Source organism: Delphinapterus leucas, chromosome 2 (genome assembly GCF_059928025.1).
Source record: "Delphinapterus leucas isolate spDelLeu-1000000601 "Yukka" chromosome 2, BTC_Dleu_Yukka2, whole genome shotgun sequence".
Classification (NCBI taxonomy): Eukaryota; Metazoa; Chordata; class Mammalia; order Artiodactyla; family Monodontidae; genus Delphinapterus; species Delphinapterus leucas.
This window is the reverse complement of record NC_143130.1, coordinates 172797499-172822079: the sequence shown is the minus strand read 5'-3', so window position 1 is coordinate 172822079 and position 24581 is coordinate 172797499. Positions and strand designations below refer to the sequence as shown.

General features: G+C 50.4%; 1 protein-coding gene across 2 annotated transcripts in view; it reads right to left on the bottom strand.

Moving 5' to 3' along the window:
- C2H14orf132 (chromosome 2 C14orf132 homolog) overlaps positions 1–24581 on the bottom strand; it is a 58218-nt gene that overhangs the window by 10028 nt on the left and 23609 nt on the right. The gene's annotated exons all lie outside the window — the stretch shown is intronic.

The following is a 24581-nucleotide window of genomic DNA, read 5'->3' as shown; positions in this document are numbered from 1 at the left end:
TTTATTTTATATTTTTTATTATTTATTTTATTTTTGGCTGTGTTGGGTCTTCGTTGCTGCGCGCAGGCTTTCTCTGGTTGTGGCGAGTGGGGGCTACTCTTCTTTGCGGTGCGCGGGCTTCACATTGTGGTGGCTTCTCTTGTTGCGGAGCACGGGCTCTAGGTGCGCGGGCTTCAGTAGTTGTGGCACATGGGCTCAGCAGTTGTGGCGTGTGGGCTTAGTTGCTCCATGGCATGTGGGATCTTCCTGGACCAGGGGTCGAACCCATGTCTCCTGCATTGGCAGGTGGATTCTTAACCAATGCACCACCAGGGAAGCCCTGCATGTGCATTTTTATTTATTAGGCAGACCCAGATACAGAGCTTCCCAGTCAGCGGGTATGATGCTTCAGAGCTTCTAATTCACAAGGACAAACTCCCCAGAAGAGTGACTAATTCCCAAGGCCTTGCTTTGCTGTACAAGAAGCGGCTGGTTTGCACTCCAGGGATCAGGGCTTCCTCTTTGCGTTTGTAAAGCCCCTCATTCCTGAGACTCAGATGCACGGGTAGGGGTGAGTTGGGCTGCTCAAAGGGAGGGCCTGGACCTGGATACAGTCCAGAAGACCAATGTCCAGGCCATCCAGGCCCTTCCAGACCCGTCCAGAGGCTGACACGACTTAAGCCCCAGGGTTGGCTCTGTCAACTGTGAGGCCCATAATAAACATGTTTTTTTTTAATGGTACATGAACGAATGAGCACTAAACAGTTAAGCCTTCCTTCAATACACATTTATTGAGCTACTACTACTACTACCAGCATGGAGGCCCAGCTATGGTCATGGAATGTGCTAGAGATTTTAAAATAGTCTCATTTAATCATTCAACTATCCTGCTGGAGCATACCACGGTACCCCCACTTCAGATGGGTAAGCAAAGGTCAAGGCCACTGTATTCGTCTGTGCTGGGGTCAGGGCTGAGAGTCGGGTGCGTGCGACTGTGGAGCCAGGGTGCTTCCCGTTCTGCCCACAGCCTCTCCGACTCCCAGGTCAGACTCAGTACTGGGCCCCGGAGATGTACCAGTCACTACCCCCAGGGGCCACGCTCCAGCCGGGCACATGTGCACTGCCCTGGGATGGTGGGAGCAGAGCGGGGTCCGCCTCACGCAGCCGCCCATCTGACCTGTATTAGGGATGATTAATTAGGGGCCTCAGTCCTAGACTCTGCAGACAGTGGTGAACCAGACAGGTGAGGGCCACGCTCCAGGTGGGGATGAGAGCAAGGAAGGAGGAGGAAGGAGAAAGAGGGGAGGGAGGGAAGGAAGGAGTAAAAAAGAAAGAATATCTGAAAGGAGCAGGAACCATCAGAGAATTCACACAGAGAGGCTACTTTCAGGCAGCTCCATGTGTGGCCTGCTCTGAATCTCAATGGCCTCTTTTTAAAGGATGCCCATGACTGTGTCAATGGGTGCTTCCGAACACCTGCTTGGGCTGAGAAGAGCAGCCTTTGACAGACTGGTGCTGAGAGGAGCTTGGCATTTCCTCAGTAACACTGCTTGGTCCTTTAGTTCGGTGGGGACCCGGCAGTTGTCAATCTGGGGCTGTAATAACATGAATAGGCCAACAGGGGGCGCTGAGGATAGGCCACGTGCAGATCCTCGATGGGGCCGCTGGTTACAGGGGTGAGCTCACTTTGTGAGACTTCATCCAGGGCTGCATTTATATATGCGTCCTTCTTATATGTGTATTATAGTAAACAGTATATTAACATATTTAGTATATCTTAAAGAGATATGATGACAAACACAAATGAGAATGACAATTAACATATATTCTATTAAAAATACAATTGAAAGTTTAAATAGGAGAACTGTGACCTCCTTTTGTCCCCCAGCTGGTGATGCAGATGAGATGGGTTACAGCTGAATCAGCCACATCCGTCCTAAGGGGGCAGCAGAGGCAGCGATGCTCTGGCCTGCAGGGAGGGGCCCGAGCTTTCCCATTAAACCTACTCATCGTTCGAATCTCAGCCAGTGGTCCTGTCCACTATAGCCTTCCCTCCCAAGTACCCCCAAGACCACATCCTTTCCTTGGGGGCACCCACCCCAAGATGCAGTTCCCACCTGCGTCCCCCAGTGGCCTGGAAGCTCTGAGGGGGGAGCAGATGAGTTCATTCTCATCGTGGAACTCCTAGAGCCCTGCCCAGGTCGGGAGCACAGTCGTGCCTGATAAATCCCTGTTGAGTGACAGATGAATGACACCCACCCTCAACTTGGACCAACATTGTTGGCTGATTCTGCCTCTCCAGCAGCCCCTCACTGACCCCACCCCTACCTGGCGGGTACCCTTTCCTCCTGCTGCCCTGAGATGGCACCACGCTTCTCTCGGGGAGATCGGCAGAACCTTCATCTGACCCACCCATGGCGAAAGCATCACTCAGGTGAGCTCATGGAGACTATATGCCAGAGAGTGGAGATCAGGCCAGACAGGAAGCTGCCCTTCTCCCTCCCCTGCTGGTTCCACAGCCCCCTCCCTTGGCGCCCCTGCTGCACTCCCCCTCCCCGTTATTAATCCCATGCCCGTTGTCCTCTGCCCAGCGGCCCACCTCAGCCTCTCCTCCCTCCCCCAGGGCACTGGGTTTTTGGACAGATGCCCCTGCCTCGACTCCGCTCTCCATCCTGTTGAGATCTCTGGACGTAAGCCTGCGCACCTTCCCTCTCCTCTCTTCGGGACATGTGTGGGCTCGATGAGCATTTTCATCCAATTCACTGGGGGGCGGGGGAAAGGGGGCACTGGACAGAGCCTTTGGTGGGGGGAGGAGAGAGCAGCCCCCAGGCTGACACAGCCCTGCTGCCAACCTGCACGGGGGCAGCTGCCCTTCCCTTGCGCCCCCCTCCTGCTCTCTGCTTCCCTGTGGGTAGGTAATGCCCTGTGTTAGTTTCCTGTGGCTGCTATAATAAATTGTCACAAACTCAGTGGCTTAAAATGACACACATTTGTTATCTTACCACTCCAGAGGTCAGAAGTCTGACTGCGCTCATTATATTGGGCTCCCTTGGACCGTCTCCCATCTCAAGATCCTACACCTTCATCATGTCTGCAAGGTCTCTGGCCACGTAAGGTGACAACCACAGGCTCGGTTAACTGGAGGTAGGTCTCCCACCACACAGGGAACTCTTGAAGGCAAAGCCATGGCCCACTCATCTCATGCTCCCTCAACCTCATTTGTAACACAGAAAGAGTGACAAGTACAACCGTGTGGAATTAATGAACTTGAAATCAGCAGACAGCCCCCCCATCGGCTGCACTTCATACATCCGCTCTCAGAGCTCCCCGGCGATGAGACAGCTCATTCTCCACGCTGAGCGCCTCTCTGCCCTGCACCTCATTGACGGACAGCTCAGCACTGCCAGAGGTCGCAGCCGGTGGTATCTGATTCTGCCGCCTCAGAGTGTCAGGGATGGAGTGGGTTCTAGTGTCAGAAAGACTCGGGGGTGAATCCTGCTTCATTACAGATAGCACAGCCAAGCGAATCATTTAACCGACCTGCTTCCGTTTCTTTCCCTGTAAGTAGCGAAGATGATGCAGTGGAACCAGCAGGATTCTCGCAAGGAGGGAATCAGATCATATATGATAAATAAAACGTGGCACCAGTCGCTCAGTCATTCCTCATGTCCTTTCCTCTTGTTCGTGTAGTAATTCAAAACCGAGAGACGTGCATCTCTTATCCAATGCTTAAGCTAAAGTGACGGAATCGGGAACCTGCCATTTCCAGTTGTGTGCTTTTGTGCCATCAATTAATCAGATACTCTTCTGCATACAGGCGGCCCTCCACTCCCACCAAGTTCTGTTGAGTTCAGCCAGCACTGTTGCTCAATCCAACTCCTCAGCTTTGTTGGTTTTGATGTTTTTTCCTTTGTAAAACAGATTCTACTTCAAAGTGCCGGGTTACACATGAAAATAACTTTACACAGCAAAATCCCACGAATAGAAAACCAAAAAAGGTCAGCCTCAATTCTGCCATTTGGCAGTTGGGAAGATTTGATCAGAAACTGACTCATGGTAAGAACGAAGGAATGATGGCTGAAGTCACTTCAGAAGCAGGTGATGGCAGAAGCCTCTGGAAGGTCTTTCCGAAAGGCCCTCCAGCCGGCCAGGTCTAATTTTAAGCCGTTTTTGGAAATGACCTCCGGGTGTCATGCCCGTACTGAGATGAGCAACTGGGCCTCCTCAACCCCGTGGGCAGGTGTAGTCACTGGACCCCTGAGGATGGGGTTGAGTGGCTTGGATGAGGTTACGGCTCAGAGCAGATTTGAGGGTGATGATTCCTAACTTCAAACACTCGGAAGTCCACCGTGCAGAAAAGAGTGTGACCCGAGGAGGCAGAACAAGAGAAGAAGTCTCCTCTGGCTCAGTTAGACATTAACAATCAGAAGGACACAGTGTGGGGGACTCGTCTCCTCATAAGAGATGATCTTGTCAAGATCAGAAAAACTCTGGTTGGCTTGTTGAAGAGGGGATGCCAAGACAGAGTGTCAAGGTCAATGGCCAGTGTTCAAGGTCAATGTTACCTCTACAGGCCTCCTGACTATAGTTGCCAGGAAGGCAGGGACCTTCCCTCTTTCCCACAGTATCCTCGAGCCTAGAAGAGAGCCAACACTCAAAACACACTTGGTGAATGAATGAATTCTTGGACCATCGGCCAAGAATCCTGAGGGCGAGCTGAGATTTGGGCCCGGAGCCAACACTTCCTCTCTGTGGGACCGAGACCCATTTCTTAACCTGAGGCTCAGGTGTTTCATTTAAAAATGGGGAAAATAGTACAGACTGCTTCAGAGAAGAAGGGAGATGCTGGGAGACCCTTACACTACGTAAAAAACGCTTTCTGGGGAGAAAGGCGAGTCACAAAATAAACTCAGTTGCCATCCCTGAAATTAAAAACACGCCTAACAGTAATATTATATATTATGCGTGGATCCACATATATGTAAACGTACAGACACGGATTGTAAATACATCAGCCAGATTTACAGCAGCACCTGCCTCTGAGAAAGGGGGAGATGGGGGGAAAGAGACTGATTTTGTTTGTAATATTTTATTGTAAGAAAAGATGAAGAAACATGATAAAATATTAAAAAGTGATCTATTGTGATTAGTGGGCATATGGATGTCTGTCACTTTTTGGTGTTTTACACTTTATAACATTAAGAGCAATTCTTTGAACACTGGAGAGCATCACACACGAGACGGTAGGACCAGCCACCCTCGGAAGCAAAGATGGTACCCAGAGCTCCGGGTCGCCATCCTTCAGTGCTGGGGTCACCGCGTGGCATGTGTGGCCAAGCATGATGTGGAGGGGCTCCAGGAGGGCGTGGCTGTCATGGACACTGTGGCACCATCCTCCAGGGTGCCTACCCTGCCCCCCACAGAAGCGCAGCTCCGTGGAGGTGGGCCCTCCAGGTCTCCATCTGTTCCCACTGAGGAGACGGAGGTTACATAAATCTCCCCTAAGCTGGGCCCCTCCAGGGAAAGGAACAGAAGATGCTTTCAAAAGGAAATCTTCAGAGCACGGTCACCAGAGGTGGCCCAGCCAGACACTTTCCTGAATAACGAGCACCTTTCAGAAGAGGGGAAATGAGAGAGAATGGGCACTTGTTGGTGGCGGCTCTGTGAAGGGGAGCTTTTTGGCTGTACCCTGGGCTCCACCAGACTCTTTTCCCTAGAAGGCCGTCCTCAGGTCCCTGGCACTGCAGGATCCTGGCCGAGCCACAGCTACATTCACTGCTCCTGGGCAGTGGATTTCAAAGTTGTTCCTCAGTAAAAGCATTCGTATTGTCCCCTGTCCCTTTGGGGCCAGGAGACTTGGGTTCTGGCCCTGCTGGAGCCCTGCCTCTCTCTCTGAGCCTTACTTACCAGGGAGCAGCTCAGATGAGTGACCGCCAAGGTCAAGCCCAGTGCTCAGAAGTCTTGCCAGATACTAAGAAGGCCGGAGTCAGTTATTAATGGCCCTAAAGTGGGAGCCTGAGTGGTGAGGATTGTCAGATAAGCCCTTAGATAAAATCCTCAGAACTAATAAGGGCCTACTGTACAGCACAGGGAACTCTACTATGTACTCTGTAATGGCCTACATGGAAAAAGAATCTAAAAAAGAGTGGGTATATGTATATGTATAACTGATTCACTTTGCTGTACACCTGAAACTAACACAACATTGTAAATCAACTCTACTCCAATAAAAATTTTTTTTAAAAATCCTCAGATAAAATACAGGACACCCAGTTAAATCTGAATTTCAGATAAACAACAAAATAATTTTTAGTATAATAATAGTAAAGTAATTTTATATAAGTATATCCCAAATATTGCATTGGATGTACTTACAGCAAAAATTTATATCTGTATTAAAAAATTATCTGACATTCAAATTTAATTGGGCCTCTGTCTTGTGTTTTTATTTGCTAAATCTGGCACCTCCATGCAATCAGAGAAAGAGCTGCAATTTCAGAATTTTTACAAAGAACCAACCCCTCGGTTTTGTCTCTGCAGAAGCCTGCCATCTGTGGCCCAGGATCCTGTGTGACCTAGTTCATCGGAAAATTCCAGGGACGCCTCCAGCCACACTACAAACATTATAAAGATAAATTTCTCTCATCTCTAAATTCTTGAGGGGTCTCTGTGTTCCAAATATAAAGGCTGGATAGATACAGTGTCATTCAGCCATTCATTATTCATTCAACAAACGCTGAAGGCCCACTCCGCTCCAGGAGGTGCGGGACAGACATGAGGGATACCAAGGGGTAACCCGTGACCTCAGACCTTGCAGGGCTCACACTTTAGAGGAATACAGACTCAAACACACTGTCATAAAATGGAATTAACTGCACTTTGACAGAGATAAGAACAAGGCAAGTTGAGGTCAATTCCGTGGGCTGAAGAATCAGGCATGAGGTAGAGCCCCAGCTCTGTCCCTTCCTGGCTGTGTGACACACGCAAGTGGCTGACTCTCTCTGGACCTCAGTTTCTTTATCTGTAAAATGAGGCTAATAGTGGGACTCCCTACGCCCACCCCAGGGTGCTCGTGTCTGAAATATGCAATGTCCCAGCTGTCAGTACCCAATGCTCACGAGCCATAATTGTTAGTGTCACCCTTCCCTTGCTGTCATAGCTGGGAGGACCCCAAGGGCTCAGGGCAGAAAGCCGGGCCTGCTGTCCTCTCAAGGCCTCGCCACAGTGAATCTCTTTTGATTTTCTCCATTTTGTGCCTTTGGATCTGGTTAATGTCCAGTGAATTCCACTGGGAACATGTGAAATGGAATTCAAGGCCCACTGCAGGATAAACCACGATCCCCTTACAATGCATTCTGAAGGTGAGGCTTAAAGGCCCATCAGGGCAGGAGAGAGAAAGGAGCCAAGTTTCCATTTCCTGCCTGTGGATATTACCAATCATAACGGCTCCCAGGAGGTCTGGGTTGAAGGGTGCACCACACTGGCCACAAGGGCGCTTTGCCTCCAGACCCGGGGAGGGGAGTAACCACGCGGCCGTGACTGGGCCGAGATGCCTGGAGATGCCCCAGGAGGACACGCCATCCTGGCTCCAGGCCCAGCTGGGCCACTTCTACCGCTGGGTACATTTCCTGTCTGAACAATGAGGATTCTAGCCCCGGACCCAGGGAACCCTTATAAAAACATTAAACTACAATGAAAGGTTTCTGGTGCCGAGACACAGCACAACTAGGAACTCTGGGCCTGACTCTGCGAGGAGTACAACAGGTGGGCTGGGCGGGGCGGGGGTGGGGGGGACCCTGAAGGCAGACAGCAGGGGATGCTTTCTGGGGCTCTCCCTCCTTCCCTTCTGGCTTCCACAGAAAAGCCCTGGGAGAAACCCCTCTTTCTAGATGGAGAACTGAAAGGAGGGGGCTCCTGGGAGCCGGGGGTTCTGGTAGAATCTCCAATTTCTTTCTTTTTTTCTCTTTTCTCTCTCCTGGACTTGCCCCAGGGCCAGTCTCTGTCTCTGGACTGTGCTTGGATGGCAGTGATGGTGGCGGCTGTGACACGGGACCTAAAACACAAGAGAAAACCCTTCTTTCTGGCCAGCAGGACAGAGAAAAGGGCCCCCATAGTCTGAAGAGTGTGGAGAGATCCCCTTATCTTTTCTTTCTCTTTTCTCACCTGCTTTGCAGAGCAGGCATCCTGGCTGTGCAGAGCTGGGTGACAGCACAGGAGGGGAAAGTTGACAGAAACATTGACTTTCTAGCTAGAGGGTTAGGAAACATTCCTGGAGCCAAAGAGATCCCAGGGAGTAAATTTCAGGGGGGAGAGAGTGGAGAAGGGGTCCCCTAATTCCGTGTGTAAACCTCATACATTCTGGGCTTGCTCCAAGCTGTGCATGCACAGAAACGAACCAAGGAATAGTAATAAAGGCTTTGAGAACCCCTGAGTCTGAACAACATTGCAAAGGTGTCACAGTCAGAACTGATATCAGGACCACTGCTTACATAAAATGAGGCAAAATTTCCGAAAAAAGAAATCTCCAAATGGTTTCACTGACAAATTCTATCAAACGTGTAAGGAAGAATAACACCAGTTCTATACAACGTCTTCCAGAAAACAGAAGAGAAGACACTTTCCAGTTTATTTTATGGAACACTTCCCAAATTATGTTTACAATGCTAGCATTATCCTGCTACAAAAGTCAAAGATATGACAAGAAGAGAAAATGGAAGATCAATTTCCTAATTGAACACAGACAAAAAGTAGACAACAGATATTAGCAAATTGAATCCAGCAACATATAAGAAAGGATAATGCAAGACTGGGTCAACATTCGAAAATCAATTAATGTAATTCACTATACTAACAGAAGTAAGAAGAAACAAAACATAATCATATCAATAGATGCAGGAAAAGCGTTTGACAAAACTAAACATATACTAGTGGTAAAAACTCTTAGCAAAATAGAAATAGAAGGGATCTCCCTAAATCTGATAAAGAGTACCTCCAAAAAAACAAACAAACAAATAATCTAGAACTAATATCATACTTAATGGTGAGAAACTGAATGCTCTCCCTCCAAGATCTAAGGAATAGGCAAGGATGTCGTACTGGAAGTTCTAGGCAGTGCAATAAAGCAAGGAAAAGAAATAAAAGGTACATAGATGGGAAATGAAGAAATAAAATTGTCTCTAATTGCAGATGACATGATTGTCTACATAGAAAATCCCAAAGAATTTACAAAACGATCATATAACTCATAAGTGAGTTTAACAAGGTCACAGAATACAAGGTGAATATTAAAAATTAATTATATCTTTATATTCAAGCAATGAACAATTGGAACAGAACATTTTTAAAGTTTCATTTACAAGAGTACCAAAAAACAGAACACTACTATAAATCTAACAAAATATGTACATGATCCGGCACACAGGAAAGAAGGGAGGGAGGGAGGGAGGGAGGAAGGAAGGAAGGAAGGAAGGAAGGAAGGAAGGAAGGAAGGAAGGAAGGAAGGAAGGAAGGAAGAAAACATAGGCTTTGATTCGAGGGCTGGCAAGTTTAACATCCAAATCCTGCCACCTTGGTCAGCACATAACATGGGTCAGGAGAACTTTCTGATCAAGGAAAGTGACAATCATGTGAAAAGTCATCAGAATGGGAACTGCTGCCCGTCACCCTCCCACCAGGGCCCATCTTGGAGTACAGGATCCCGAGGTTGAGTGGTCCCATCCCCTGGGGCTACAGGGCTGGTCAACAGGCTTCCCCCTGGCCCCACCAGGAGAGAGCACTCAGCTGTGGTGATGAGTTGGCCAGAGGCCAGGGTTCCCTGCTGGGCAGTGTGGTGAGTGTTAGTGGCTTAACTGGAGTGATGCACCAGCTGTGACGGCAATCAGAACACCGGAGTTTATGCCACCAGGTCCAGGAGAAGGCTGAAGGGGGCAGGGGTTTAGCCAGGACATTTCACCATATGAGGAAGTTCCCTTGTGATGGAGGCATGGAAGCCACATGGGGGCTGGCAGGAGAGGCAAAAAGACATCACAAAACAGACTATACACCTAACAGAAAGGTGTACATGTGCTCAACACCTGTACCCAAATGTCCATAGCGACACCATCTAGAATAGCTCCAAGATGGAAATAATCCAAGTGCCCATCAACAGTAGAAGTGTGGCAATAAATTGTGGCAATATTTACACAACAGAATTCTACACAGCAATGATTATGAACCACAGTTATACACAGCAGCATGGATGAATCTCACAAACGCAATGATGACAAAAACAAAACAAAATACCCAGACACAAATAAGAACACACAATGTGATTCCATTTCTATCAGTGGTTCTCAACTGGGAGGGATTCTGTCCCTTAGGGGACTTTTGGTGATGTCTACAGACATTTTTGATTGTCACAGCTGGCAGACAGGGGGGTGCTACTGGCATCTAGTGGGTTGCGGGCAGGGATGCTACTCCATACCCTACAGCGCACAGGACAGCCCCTGACAACATAGAATCATCCAGCCCTAAATGTCAATAGTGTCCAGGCTGGGAAATTGTGTTTTTTATTAAGGTCACAAACAGGCAAAACTAATATCCTGTGTCAGAGTGATAACTGCTCCTGGGGTGGGGGGGTGAGGGCTGGCTGTGCTCTGACCTGGGTGCGGTCACATGCGCGCGCTCACTTGGAGGAAATGCAGCAAGCTGTCCGTTTTCCTGTGTGTCTATCTTACTGCAAAAGTTGTCCTTTAAGAAGGTGGGAAGAGTGAAGTTTGTACACGAATCTTGAATTTGATTCAAATGACTTTTGAGATGGAACCTCTATTCAGACAATTCACACTTCATGGGATGTTGTTTCCCTCTCTCAACAGATCAGAGGACGCTCAGAATGAGCTCTCCTGTCCCTGCAAACCGCAGGCAAAGAGCATCGCAGGATGGCAGTCTTTCACCCACACCCATTCGGCTGCCTGCTAGGGACCCGCGGGCCGATGGAGAGACCAAGATGACACAGGGGCATCCTGAGGGTGGAGGCTAGAGCCGGGTGTGGGGTGTGTGGCCACTTCCCCGCACGCCTTCAGTCTGGATCTTCAAACTGCTAACGGACCTGGCGCGGGTCACTTTTATTAAGGCCTTCAACAAAAACGGATACTGCCTCCGAAAAGGATTAAGGAGTTTGCCTGAGGTCAGTCCCTTAGCTAGCAAGAGGCAGGAATCAGAAGTGTGTGTGTGTGTGTGTGTGTGTGTGAGAGAGAGAGAGAGAGAGAGAGAGGGAGAATGGCTTCCAGGCCTCCAGACCACCAATCCTGAAGGCCTTCTCATGAAGTCACGTGATACCTGGGGATGATATCCTGGCAGAGAACTGGCCCCCAAACTTGGCTATTTTGTTGAAAATGCACAAGGAGAAAAACAGCTCTGCCCTTTTATCAAACTTGACAGCACACAGCCGGCTGCCCACCTTCCTGTGTGTTTCTTCCATGGAGGCTGAAGTTAATGGCAATATTTGCTTCCTAATGTCAATACCTGCCACTCTTGTTGGCTAGTGTTTACACACTGAAGAGTTTTTAATTAAAAACAAAATGGAGGAAAGAAAAATAAAAGCTAATGTTTACTGAGAGCCTGCTCTACGCCAGGTACGCACTGGGCATCTATGCGCACGGTCATATCTTGCTGTGAACAATCCCGCGGGTCGGGTACCATCATCACAGTTGTTGGACAGGCGGGGGAGAGGAAACGGAGGCACGTGCTGAGAGGGGGAGAGGAGTGTGGCAAGGCATCGCCCCACAACCGTCTCCAGAGCCGCTATAGGTGGCACACACATGCCTTCGTGTGCCAGTGCTGCGCTGGACCAAGAGGAGAGATGCTTCATTCCCTCAAAGAGACAGGTGGAGATCACACCTGCAGCACCCCCAAATGTGACAAGGCACAATGCCATCAGGACCAGTGCTGAGTGCACAGTGAGAGCTGTTAGCACAGCTCCTGCGTTTATTTTGGTACCTCCCTCGGTAGCATGGACCCACTGTGATATCAGTCCTGTGCAACGGTGACTCTCAAAAAGCTTCCTGATCAGGGGTGGTGACGGGTCAGATCCCATCACCTGCATGGGCCACACTGCCCTTCTTACCTCCCCCAGAGCTCTACTCGCCAGGCATTTTCACAAAGCCACCTCCAGGCTCAGGCTGCTCACCTGCCCCTCTACTGCCTGTGCGTCCTCCACCTGTGTTCCTCTCCTGAGGCTCTCCTGAGCACCCAGGGGCCCAGCAGGGATGAGCAGGAAGTCCCAAGGAAGAGCTGCTCTGGGCTGGGTGGGTGCTATTTCACCCTCACACCAGCCCAGCACCAGGGGGATGACAGGGGGCTCAGAGAGGGGCAGTCATTTCCCTAAGCTTGCACAGCTACAAGTAACTGATCAGAAATCAACATTCATGTCTGCCGGCTCCAACCCTTGTTGTCACTCTAGGCTGAACGGCTTTCTCCACTAATTTATTCCTACAACTGATGAAATATTTATTATGTTACATTACATTATATTTTTATCATATTGCATTACATTATATTGTTACATTACCTCATATTATAGTTCACTATGTACTAACATTACATCATGTCATGTTACATTATATTATAGTTAGCTATGTACTAGTGTTACATTAGAGTATATAATGTTATGTTGTTACATTATATTGCATTATGGTGGCTAGCTGTGTACTTGTTTATCTTTTTTAGGGGCTGCGAGCTTTTTAAGGACAAGAGCTGAGTTTAATTTCTCTTTGCATCCCTGATGCCTAGCACATCAACTCACACAAAGTAGATGCTAAATATAGATATATATTTTAAATGTTTTCTCAATTACTTGCTGCACCTTGCACTCTTTGATACAATATCTACATGGTGGATGAGGTGGGCCTACTTGCTGTGGCAGAATATTTCTAGACGCACATAAGGCCCAGAAAAATAAGGATATTTTTGGAAAGCCTGAGAGCATTACAGAATTAAGAGGAAAAATCAAAATTCACCATCTTTGAAACTGTTGCCATAGGAACTCAGCAGGAGAAAATGCTGTCTCGTCAGAACACATCATCTTTGATTACCAGGAATAAAGGGAACACTTGCCTTGGAGAGAGAAAGGCCAGACATCAGTGTGGTGGTCCCGGGCTCCCAGGACCCTATCCTTCACAGGGCATCCACATGGACCGCAGTGAGAATTCAGGGGCCATCACTTGTTTTTCGAGGACGGAGGCTGAGAACCTCAAGGAGAAACGGGATGATGCCTCCTCCACTGGTTATTTGCAGTTGAGCAAACACAAAACAAAGGGGAGTTCTGAAGTTCTTCCTTAGGGAATAGTTGGCAAAGGTTGTCATAAATTAGTACCTATTCTGCCCCCAATGAATTCAGTAGCATCATTGTAACCAAATGAGTGTCCCCTGTGGGGCCCCGTGGCCTTAGGGTGATGGTGGGAAATTTGTTCCGCTGTTCACTCATTGGCTAAACAGGCATCTACTCCATTGGTGGTGGGGGGGTGGGGGGTGGGGGACGTAGCCCGGGCAGTGTGGAAGCCAGAGGTGCAAAGAGAAAAACCATGTGATCTTTATTTTGGAGGAAGAGAGAAGGAGAAAGGGAAAGAGAGAGAAGGAGGGAGAGAGAGAGAGGAAGGGAGAGGGTGGGGACAGAATTTACCAATGAAATAAAATTAAAACAGTGCGTTTTACATCTGCGTGTGTGCACCCCAGAGAGAAGGTAGGATGGAGTGACAGCACACCCAGCACCTCTACCCCCTAAGTGGGTCCTTTTGGGTCATTTTTAAAATCTCCCCTCCTCTATAGGACAAAACAACAAAATCATTTTCAGTAGTAACCATAACACGAAACAAATAACAACACTGGAGGGAGACACTGGGATCTCCACGGAACGTTTTTAAGACACCAGTCTCCTCCAACCTACAAAGGTCCCAGTGAATCGCCACACCCCTCCTCCCCAGGGAAATCTGTGTGTGCAGGAAGAAGGGGAAGACACAGCACAAGGCAGGGTATGACTAGGAAGCTTCCAGGTTTCCATGAGGATGAGAAAGGGACTATTTCTTGCCATATCAGTAAACAAAGGATGTCACAGTCATCAATGATTGCAGCCCTCCAAAGTAAGCCAGTGAGCCCAGGAAACTCAGGGCTGAAAAGAGAGCCTAGTGTGTTGTGAAGAAAACAGGGCACAGAGGAGACAGAAGGCCAGTGCCATATACGTCATCCCTGCCAGAGAGCATGGTGGCTCCAGAGTCAGCCCGAACAGTATCTCAGTGTGCCAGGGAAGCACATAAAGACCGGGCCGTGGCTTCTGTTCTTCCCCAAAAGTCCCCACAGTCCTGTCTTTGGGTCAAGAGGACTTTTTAAGAAGTAACTGCTTACAAGGAGCCTTAATTCCTTTCCAGCTGGCATGGCCACTGAGAGCTACTCCTTCTTCTGTCCCCGAGAGTAACCATCCACCGTCGAGGGTCTTGCAGGGACCAGGAGGGCTGAGACCTTGTCTGCAGCTGCAAATCAACAGCTGTTTAAGAACCTCTCTGGCCTCAGCTTACCAAACAAACATCTCCCGCCTCCTCATCTCTGCCTCATCTACCTCCCAGGGTTCCTTCACGCATCAGATGAAAAGATTTTTCTTTTTATGCGGTAAGAGTCATGGTTTTACTGTGTACTGACACCCTCTTGTTTTGAGGTTCAGGGCAGGGGCACTTGTGCTATTTTTGAGGCTGAGTGTTTTGAAACACAGCAGGCACTCAATAAATGTTCACTGGCTTGTTTGGGCAAAATCACATCTGTATTATGCACCATAGGAAACCTGCCTGTTGGAGAGAAATCATCTTAGAAACAAGGTTGTAGTCTTCCCAAGAGTATTTAAAAACACTCGAGGACAAACGAGGCCCAGGGCACCCCAAGAGAGGGTGTGTTTGACAGCCAAGAGCAAAGAAAGCACTTCAATCCTCTGGAAAAACCCTGGTCCAGTTTAAGCTGAAAAGGAATCTGGGCCTGTTCCCTAAGGGGTCTGACAACATGCCACTCAGAGGACTGGCGTTAAGAGCATCTATTGTTACCAGCAGCTGGAGGGAACACGGTGGGGATGGGGCAGGAGGAATTTGCTCTAAGAAGAGGCAGAAAACGCCTCCTTTCCAATCGAAAAAGACAGTCCTGTTGTTTCAAATAATTAATATAAAGACACACGTGGGTGGCTGTAAACTCCATGTCAGCTTTTGCAACATGCAGGCAAGAAAGAAGAGGGCTTCCCTGGTGGCACAGTGGTTGAGAGTCCGTCTGCCGATGCAGGGGATGCGGGTTTGTGCCCCGGTCCGGGAAGATCCCACATGCCGCGGAGCGGCTGGGCCCATGAGCCATGGCTGCTGAGCCTGCGCGTCCGGAGCCTGTGCTCCGCAACAGCAGAGGCCACAGCAGTGAGGCCCGTGTACCGCAAAAAAAAAAAAAAAAAAAAAAAAAGAGCAAGCAGATAAATGAAAGGGTAAGACAAAGATCCATTGGTCCTCTCTGTCCTGATGAACTGGGAGCAATCAAAGATCATGATGCTCATCACATAAGTGAAGTGGAAAGAAGGGCTGGGGTTCAGGTCAGGGTGCAAATTCAGGCTCTGTCTCCCACGGATGGTGTGGCCACAGGCATGCCTCTTCACCCCAAGCTCAGTTGCTTCACCTGATCTGTGGGGCAACACCCCGACTTCCAGACCGTGAGGAAGTTAGAGATGATGTGTACGCAGCGGGCACTCAATAAGGGAAGCGACTTGCTGGAGAAAAGCAGCCAGCAGATAAGAAAGCTGCCTGCGAGGGCTCTTGACTTCAAAACGTGCCGAAGGTCCAGGCCCCTTGGATAGAGGATTTGTCATCAGGAATTTTTTTTTTTTTTTTTTTGGTACGCGTGCCTCTCACTGCCGTGGCCTCTCCCGTTGCGGAGCACAGGCTCCGGATGCGCAGGCTCAGCGGCCATGGCTCACGCGCCCGGCCGCTCCGCAGCATGTGGGATCTTCCCGGACCGCGGCACGAACCCGCGTCCCCTGCATCGGCAGGCGGACTCTCAACCACTGCACCACCAAGGAATTTTGATTAACTCCTCATTAAGGTGGGATGTGGTTACCGAGAGAGAGACTCAGTATTAGAGGAATTACCTCACTGAGAACTAGTGAGAAAGCTAGGGAATTAGGCTGAGGCGTTTATTTCTTTAAATGTTGGTCACCCGCAGGCGTCATCTGTTACATACTGGTTCTACTGTGGCTAACAAGTTCTACTTAAAAGAAAACAGTAAATGAAACAGACACCCACAAACATCATACTCGCTACTGTAGCTTGGATGTTCATCACACCCAGAGCCAGCAGCCACTCTGGGCTCTCCTGGTGGCCCTGTGTGCTATTTGTCAAACACTTTTACCCAAAAAATAGGCAGCTCTTTGAGTAAATTTACGGACTGAAATCTGGGGCGACAAATACACATGCCCGACGGCAACAAATTATACCAAACCCCAGCTACTCCAACAGAGAGAAAGCACAGGACAAGGAGTTGGGCCATCTGATGTCAACATCTGATTTGGCTACCAAGCAGCTGTGTGACCACGGACGAATCCCTCACCCTCTCTGAGCCTTACTTTTCTCACCTGTAAAATGGGACCAATGAGAGCACTTCCCTCCTTGGGGTGCTGTGAGGACTGCATGAGCCCACAGATATAAAGACCTGAGCTCAATGCTTGCAACAGGGTGTTAAGCACAGGGCCTGGCACTGCGTGGATCATCATTTAATAAGCTACCATATTTCTAGTAACTAGTGCTACTACTATTATTATTAGCCATAGTAGTTGGTGGTTCTTTCCACTTTATTTTTACTACTTTAAGGTGGTGCATCTCTGAAGAGAACCTTTTCAAACTCTGGAATTAGGAGCTCAGCATTCTCCTTCCAACTCAATAATCTCTAGCAAACAGTGAGCTGGGGAAATGGGCTGGAGGGGTGTGTAAGGGGGTCAGGCAATCCTCTGCCCACCCCCTTCCCAGATGGCATCTTGGACCCTCTGATGTTTGGTGGGACGGATGGGATGTAGGGCTTATCCCTCTTTGGACAGATACGTGTTTGTTGATTGGCTGGTGGTGAGCAGAGGGAAGAGGCGCCTGGCCAAGGAGGAAAGCAAGTGAGTGGGTGAGGCAAAAGGAGGGTGAGTCCCCAGCTAAGAGCAAGAGAAAGAGAGTGTGGGGAACGCAAACCATCTGCTGGGATAAGCTCAACCTACTGTTTATCCACGGGCCCGAGAAACACGCATGATGCTGGAAACTTCTACACCCCACACAGCACATCTCCACTGGCTCTGCCCATTCAGCGCTCACTGTGTACATAGGGCCACTATCCATCCATACCGGCCAAGAGACTGTGGCTCTGTGGGGTGAGGACTTGCCTGAGGTCCCGCACCAAGTGTGGGGGTCCAGCTCAGACCTGGGCCTGCCACCCAGCCCCACCTGCCTTCATGACAGCCCCACGTTCCACGCTGGGGGAGGCTGGGAAGAATGACCCAGTTTGGGCCACAGGACCTGCACCTGACGTCCGTCTGCACCAATGCCAGCCCAGTGATGGGAGGGGGCAGCGCCGAGATACTGGTACAGAAGAGCTGCCTGGAATGAGGGGTCTAAGATAAGGCACCTGGCTTCCCAGAGCGGGGGTTCTGAACCTGGCCTTGAAGGAGGGGAGGGAGCATTCCAGGGAAAGCATGGAGGATTCAGGCGGCATGAAGCAGGGACCAGGAAGGTGCACGTGGGGCCCCAGGTCTAGAGAGGACGCCTGGGTCTGCTCACGGGGATGGAGGGTCAGTCCAAGAATCGGGATGCTATCCCATGGGCCGGGGGGCAGGGGAGGGTCACTGAGGAACCTTAGCAGGATAAAGCTCCTCCGGCAGGGGTGAGGAAAAGAAAATGGATCAGGAAGGAACCAGACACAACCCATGAGTTGAGAGGCACCTGCAATGGTCTCGGGAGGAGAGGAGGCTTGGCCAAGAGCTGCAGCAGCCTCAAGGGAATTTGGGGATGAATGTTCCCATGTCAGGAAACATCCCACGCTGCTAGTGCCCCCTCAACAGAGGCCGTCCCCAGGCAGACAGTATCCTACAAGTTATGCTGCAGTTGCCAGGTGAGGTTGGCACAGGGGTTGAGAGCTAGGAAGTCCAACTGCAGACCTTCAAACCCCCTCTGCCACTCATTCGTTGTAGGACTTGGGCAAGTGATGTAACCTTTGAGTCTCAGTTTCCTCGCCCGCAGAATGGGAGTGATGGTAAAAGCACTTCCTGCTCCAGGGTGTTGTGAAGATTAACACATAGAAAGTGTAGCACTGGGCACTTAGTAAGTGCTCAATAAATGCAGGCTGCATCCTTACTGCCACTGTTATATCTGCAAAGCTGTTTGCATACATTAGCGCATCAATGTTCAGAATAAAGTGGGATGGCAGGTAGTCCTGAGCCCATTTTCAGACATATGAATGGACTCAACTTGCTCAGGTACCCAAGGATCGTGGCTGAGCTGGGACTGTGGACTTGGGGCTCCTTGAGCGATCTGTGGCCACTCTGCATGGAGGATGAATGCTGCTAGCAACTCTGCGGCTGCATTCCAGAGGCGCCCAGAATTCTGGGAAGGCTGGTCCTTCCGGCTCCGTTTTATGTCCATTCTGTCTGATCCATCATGTGTCTGGATGAGCCAGGTGGTTGTTGGTCCTCACCCCACAAAGCTCTCTGCCTGAGAGAACAGACTCACTTGGCATTTCCCAGTGTCACAGGTAAACCTCTGCAATGTGCTTGAGTGTCTGGCTGTGTGGGAAAACCCACAAAGTTAACTTCAATTAAAAACTGTTCTGATAAATCCTGCTCTGTTTTAAAATGTTCTCAGGGCAGGTGAAGGATTAGAGCCTTTTAAGAAGGCTCAAGCAAGAAGACAAACTTTTAAAACCTCTGAGGGCATTTTAATAAGGTGCGTCATTTTCAATAAACCAATATTCACAAGGTTTTTGTTTTTTGTTTTTTTTTTCTTGCCGTACGCGGGCCTCTCACTGTTGTGGCCTCTCCCGCTGCGGAGCACAGGCTCTGGACACGCAGGCTCAGGGGCCATGACTCACAGGCCCAGCCGCTCCGCAGCGTGTGGGATCTTCCCGGACCGGGGCACGAACCCTTGTCCCCTGCATCGGCAGGCGGACTCTCAACCACTGCGCCACCAGGGAAGCCCATTCACAAGGTTTTTAAAAGTCAGAAGGGGGAGTTGAGGGCTGGGGGTCAGAGGAGAGGCAGGCAGAAATGGTGTCATTAAGAAACATTCTTCCAGTGGATAATGGGACAGGGCACAGCTATTTCCAGGAGACAAAAGATGCGCCCCAAGAACTACTGGCGGGGCTGGGGGGATGGCCAGAGCCGTGGGTGACAAGGATCAAGTCCTCGAGGACGCTGGCTAGGGGAGGACATAAGGAAACGTCCCACTTCTTGATCTGGGTGGTAGTTATCGGGGTGTCTACACATGTATGTTGGGGTCCCCAAGACCTTGTAATGGCAGGCTTGAGGGGACACCTCCTCCAGTAAGGTCTCCTACAAAGCTTGCTGCTGCAAGTCGCTTGAGGTTCGGAGATTCTCTGGGAGGACTCATGGTTCCCACAGCACAAGACACAAAGCCAAACCAACAAAGGGAAAAGGCATGTGGGGTGAAGAGGCCACAGGACACCAAGGACAAGCTTGCAAGAGCCCTCCCTGTGGAGTCCCACAGGATGCACTTAATTCCCCAACAATAGGTTGTGATGCAACGTCTAAGATGGAGCCAACTCAGGTTACTCAGCACCCAGGGTTTGTACTGGGGGCTAGTCAGTAGGTCCCCTCTGCCCAGCACATACACAATCCCGACTTCCAGAAGGAAAGCAGGTGCTCGACATAAACTGTACTGTGTGCATGAACAGTGTAGGCACAGAGAACCATCCTTATCAGTCAGGATAGAGCGGACCCCAGCCAAGGGCCGACCTTGTCAGCAGGGCTTTTCCAGGAGAGCAGTCAGGCTTGTTATGTAAATTATCTGCGCAATATGTAGATTCGCTGGGCTGGGCGCATAAGATTTGTGCTCTGTATTGCCTGTTAAGTCATCCTTTGATTAAAATAATAAACCCAGAAACAAACAATAAAATAAAATCCACAGTATGTCTGCGTGAAATCTGAGCCACACTTGGGCTTTTTATCTTCGTTTAAACAGATAAAAGATGATTGAACATTTACATAAGTTACCATAACATTTAAGTTAAAGCTGTACCAATTCTGCATCTTGTCCTCAAAAGGTCAAGCTTCCTTCTATTTGCCAAGAAAAGCCACCAGCTTTGCTGTTATAATAATGACTACTTTGTTTTAACAGTTCTAAGGGCTGCTGACTTACAACCTTGAGTCTATGAGTGTTTGTTATCATGTCAGAACAGCTGCTGTAGAAAACTCTTCGGCCACCCAAGGTTATGGGCTGTTTGCTTCAGAAGGATTTTCTCCATCACCCTGGCTGTACGCAGCCTGATGATGGCCAATTCTCTCAACTGATGTGAATCAGCTCAATAGTGCTGGCGCTAATTTTCTTCCAAACCAGGATCACAGCTAAAGGCTTTTTGCTTCCTCGCACACAATCGTTTTGCAAGTAAAACAATGTGGCTGACTGATGAGCTTTTAAATGCCATGCGATTCTTCCCCTACCACCCAGCACCACCTTTGACCTGCAGAAGGAGCTCAAAAAATGGGAACCGATCATCATATTTGAGAAGTCCTGGGAGAAGGGGCTGGCCTGAGTGAGGAGCCTTCACCAGCGGGTGTCAGGCTGGTCAGAGGGAGCACAGGGCAGTCAGCACACCCAAGTATGGGCGACAGGCAACCCCAATGCCATGGGCTTGTGTCCTTGAACCAGTGATGGCACTCAGCCTTTCCCGCCACTGGGCCTCCCTTCATTGCATCTAGATACGGCTCAGGGCCAGGCCTGCGCCTGGCACTGTACGCCCGGTCTTTCCCATCTTCACCCAATCTTCCAGACCAAGGTCATTCACTCGGTTTTGCAGCCAAGGAAACCGTTGTAGAGCGTCAGGTGGCTGGTTCAAGTCACGCACCAGCCTGGATGACAGAATTTGAAGGCAGGTATGTCTTCCTCCAAAGGCACAATCACAGCTGGGGCAGGGGTCACAGGTGAGTGGCTTGTTTCCCCGAACTAGGAGGCTTTCTAGGGGATTGTGAGGATGGTACAGTTGCTGAAGCTGGTGAAAGGAAGGTAGCAAAGAGCAGGTGGCCTAGGAGGGCAGCTCTTCTAGAGGCCAGCTCCACCCCAGGGTGTAGACCTTGCCCCCGGTTCATTCCTGCACCCCCAACGCTGTCGCACGCAGGACTTGCACTGGCTCTGTGCGGACGCAGACCCCAGCACCTCAGGCCCAGGCCCTCCTAAGGGCAGCAGGATGCAAGTGTGTGACTGGCGGTATGAGCCCGACTCGCTTTCCCTTGCAGCGTCTCCTGCCTGAATGGAGAACCAACGTTCCCAGGTGGCAAAAGCCCCAGGGCAGACACCCGGAGACCAAGCAAACACACAGGGCCTCAGGGAGGAGCCAGGCCAATTCCAGAGTGAACGTGGCAGGCATGGGGCCCCCTGGGCTCAAAGCTGGCCTCTGACAGTGGGCCTTGTATATTACAGGGGGTGGGGGGAATGAGGAGTGGGGTACAGGCAGGGGTTCTGAGCCTCACTGGGTGGGAAAAGATGGGAGAGACAACCCAGACTTCACTTCTGCCCCGCCCTGCCTTCCTTCCTGAGGGGCTCTCAGGGCTCCAATGTCAAAATTTGGGTGCCCCAAGCCAGACAGAACCTGGACTGGCTGGAACCCAGAATACAGAACTCAGGGACCTGCCAGCCTGTTCCCTCCAGAGCCCTGGCCACACCAGAGCTGCCGCGACATATGAGGAGGGCTCAAGTGTGCAGAAGCAGAGCAGCAGGAGAGGAAGCCTTGTAATGGCAGGCTTGAGGGGACACCTCCTCCAGGAAGGTCTCCTACAAAGCCTGCCCCTGCAAGCTGCTTGAGGTGCCCCCTCTGTGGCCCAGCCCCACCCTTCTCTCCGAGTATTGTCGGTTCTCTTGGTCCCTCTGCTATCCCTCCGGATGGCTGGCCCCTGGGTGGCAGGGACTGTCTTTGTCATTTCTTCTTCCAATACCCAGCACAGAGCCAGGCCCAGGGGACCACTGTTGAATGAATTAAGTGGCTTAAGGAATGAAAACAAGGCTTGGCAGGAAGCCCTGAGTGGCATGGTCGGCTCATGCTGTGGTCTGGGGGGCTCATCCCCAGTGAGCCCTGAAGCCAAAGGATCCAGCATGTGTCCTGTGTTCTGTCCATCAGTGCAGCTCTCTCCCACCAGCCCCCGCTGCCCCTTCGCCACAGGGCTCTTCTCTGCAGCCAGAGAGCACCCTTCAGATGTGGCTCAGGAACCTCCCTGAGCCACTCACCAGCCGTTTCCTCAGCTCCCATGGAGCAGCTCCCTGCACATCCCACTTGCTTCCCTTTCTATCCCTGTCTGCCCCCTTCAGAATGGCCGGGATCCAGCCTGGCATGGAGGTGGCATCCCGTGTGGCTAGACGGTGCCCATTTCTCCCCTCTGCACCTTGGTCTCTGCTTTGAAAACGAAGGTGGTAACCCCTGCTCCCCTCTCAGACTCGCTGGACTCAAAGCTCTGTGTTGCAAATCACGGTGGGAATGTAAGGGTGGCCAATTATTGCCACTCTCCGATTCCCCGCTCAGGCTGAGTTCAGGTCGAAAAACCAAGCAGCCCAACTGCAGAGCCACCGAGTCCAGAGAGGAAGCCATGAGAAAGAGGCCGTGGGTGCCTGGCAGCCGGTTCAAAACCCAACCATGCTACTACCTCTTCGAGCCTCAGTTGCTTCATCTGAAAAATGGGCAGAATTGGAATTTCTACTTCAGAGTGTGGTGGTGAGGCTTGGCTGTGTTGATCCAGGTAAAGCACTCAGAAGAGAGCCTGGCACCCGGCAAATGGTGGGAGTTATCGTGGTCGGCACTGTCACAGTGACCCGAGGGACTGCCAGATCCTGGAAGGGCCATTCCTCCAATCCACGTGACGTGAACTGAGAGACAGAAGGAGCCTCCTCTCTGCAATGGATCCGGGAAATGGAGCCTCATGCTCCTCCCCCCAGAGCACCCATGAGTGCCACTTAATTTTCCTGACCAGAAGTATAAAAAATAGACTTCACTCCCTGAGAGCCCAGTAACATCATTTATCAGGAGAAGGCTGAGCAGATTTTCCTTTTGCAAAAGATGCTGTTCCTATCCGTCTGCCCATGGGATGGTCCGCCCTGCTTGCCACTGGGGTGCCACGAGCTGCAGGGACCATCAGCCTAAGCCACTCCAGTGGCTCCAAAAAACATCCCAAGGACTAATCCTTGGGTAGGGACAGAGCAACGGGCAGCTCCAGCCATTGGGACCTGCCTGTAGCCCACTTTAACAGCCCTGTATGCTCCTCTGCCCCCACACACACACATTGCCCCGTGTGTGTGTTTCCTTCCTGCTCGGTGCATCCTGAATACACAGGGTGCTCTCTGAAGCTGGCAGCCTTGCAGATTGACAAGCTCAGAGCTGAGAGGGGCCCTGAGCACTGACCAGGGTCCCAGGCCAGGCATGGTGACTAGTGTTTTCACCATACATGGTGGAAGGAGACGTGATGAGCTGGACCCATGGATGGTGCCGTGCAGAGACGTAAAGCGACTTGTTCAGGTCACAGACAACCAGGAAGAGGCTAAAGAGACTTTGGACCAGGATTCTTTGACCTTGATTCCAGGAGTCTTCCACTGCTCCAAGCAGTAAGAGATTCTGTGCTCCCACCCTCCCACTCCATCCTGTAGACCAAGAAACAGGAAATAATGCAGCATCACAGTAGGCACCATCTCCTGGGCAGGCTCTGCACACGCACGGCCTTGTCTGATCCTCCCAACAGCTCTGCGAGGCGGCAAAGGTCATTATCCCACTTTAGAGATGAGGAAACGGAGGCTCAGGAAGCTGTATGACATGCTGGAGCCTTCCAGCTGGTTTCCAACTCAGGATTCAAAGCCAGTTCTGTCTGACTCCGCATCTCAAACATTTAACCATCAAGCTACACTGAGTTCCTAAATGGAGCCCGGAGAGGGTATATTAGTCACCCCCCACACACACACAAGGTCAAACAGTAAGTAAACAGCCATTGCCAAGGCCAGAGAGAAGATCTGTATTCCTGCAGGAGGCAGAACACAGAGGATCCTGCCATCCGAATGCCCATAAACTGCTGAGTGCCCCCAGCATGCGGAACGATCTGCAAGAAGCTTGCAAAACAAGCTCACACCCCACAGCCTTCTTTGTTTTGCTTTTCCTGATCAGCTCCCTCCAGGGAGCAGCTAGAATGGCCACTTTCCTCACCAGGCAGCAAGCTCCAGTCTTTAACCCCACACTGCATTCAGGAGTCTCAGGCTACAGAAACTAAAAGGCATCATAATGGCTTTGCTGAGCGTCTGTCACATGCGCTCCAAACAGTCCCTGTTTATCATCTCCTTTCATTCTTCCTTAAACCCTAGGAGGTGGGTTCTGTGTTACACATG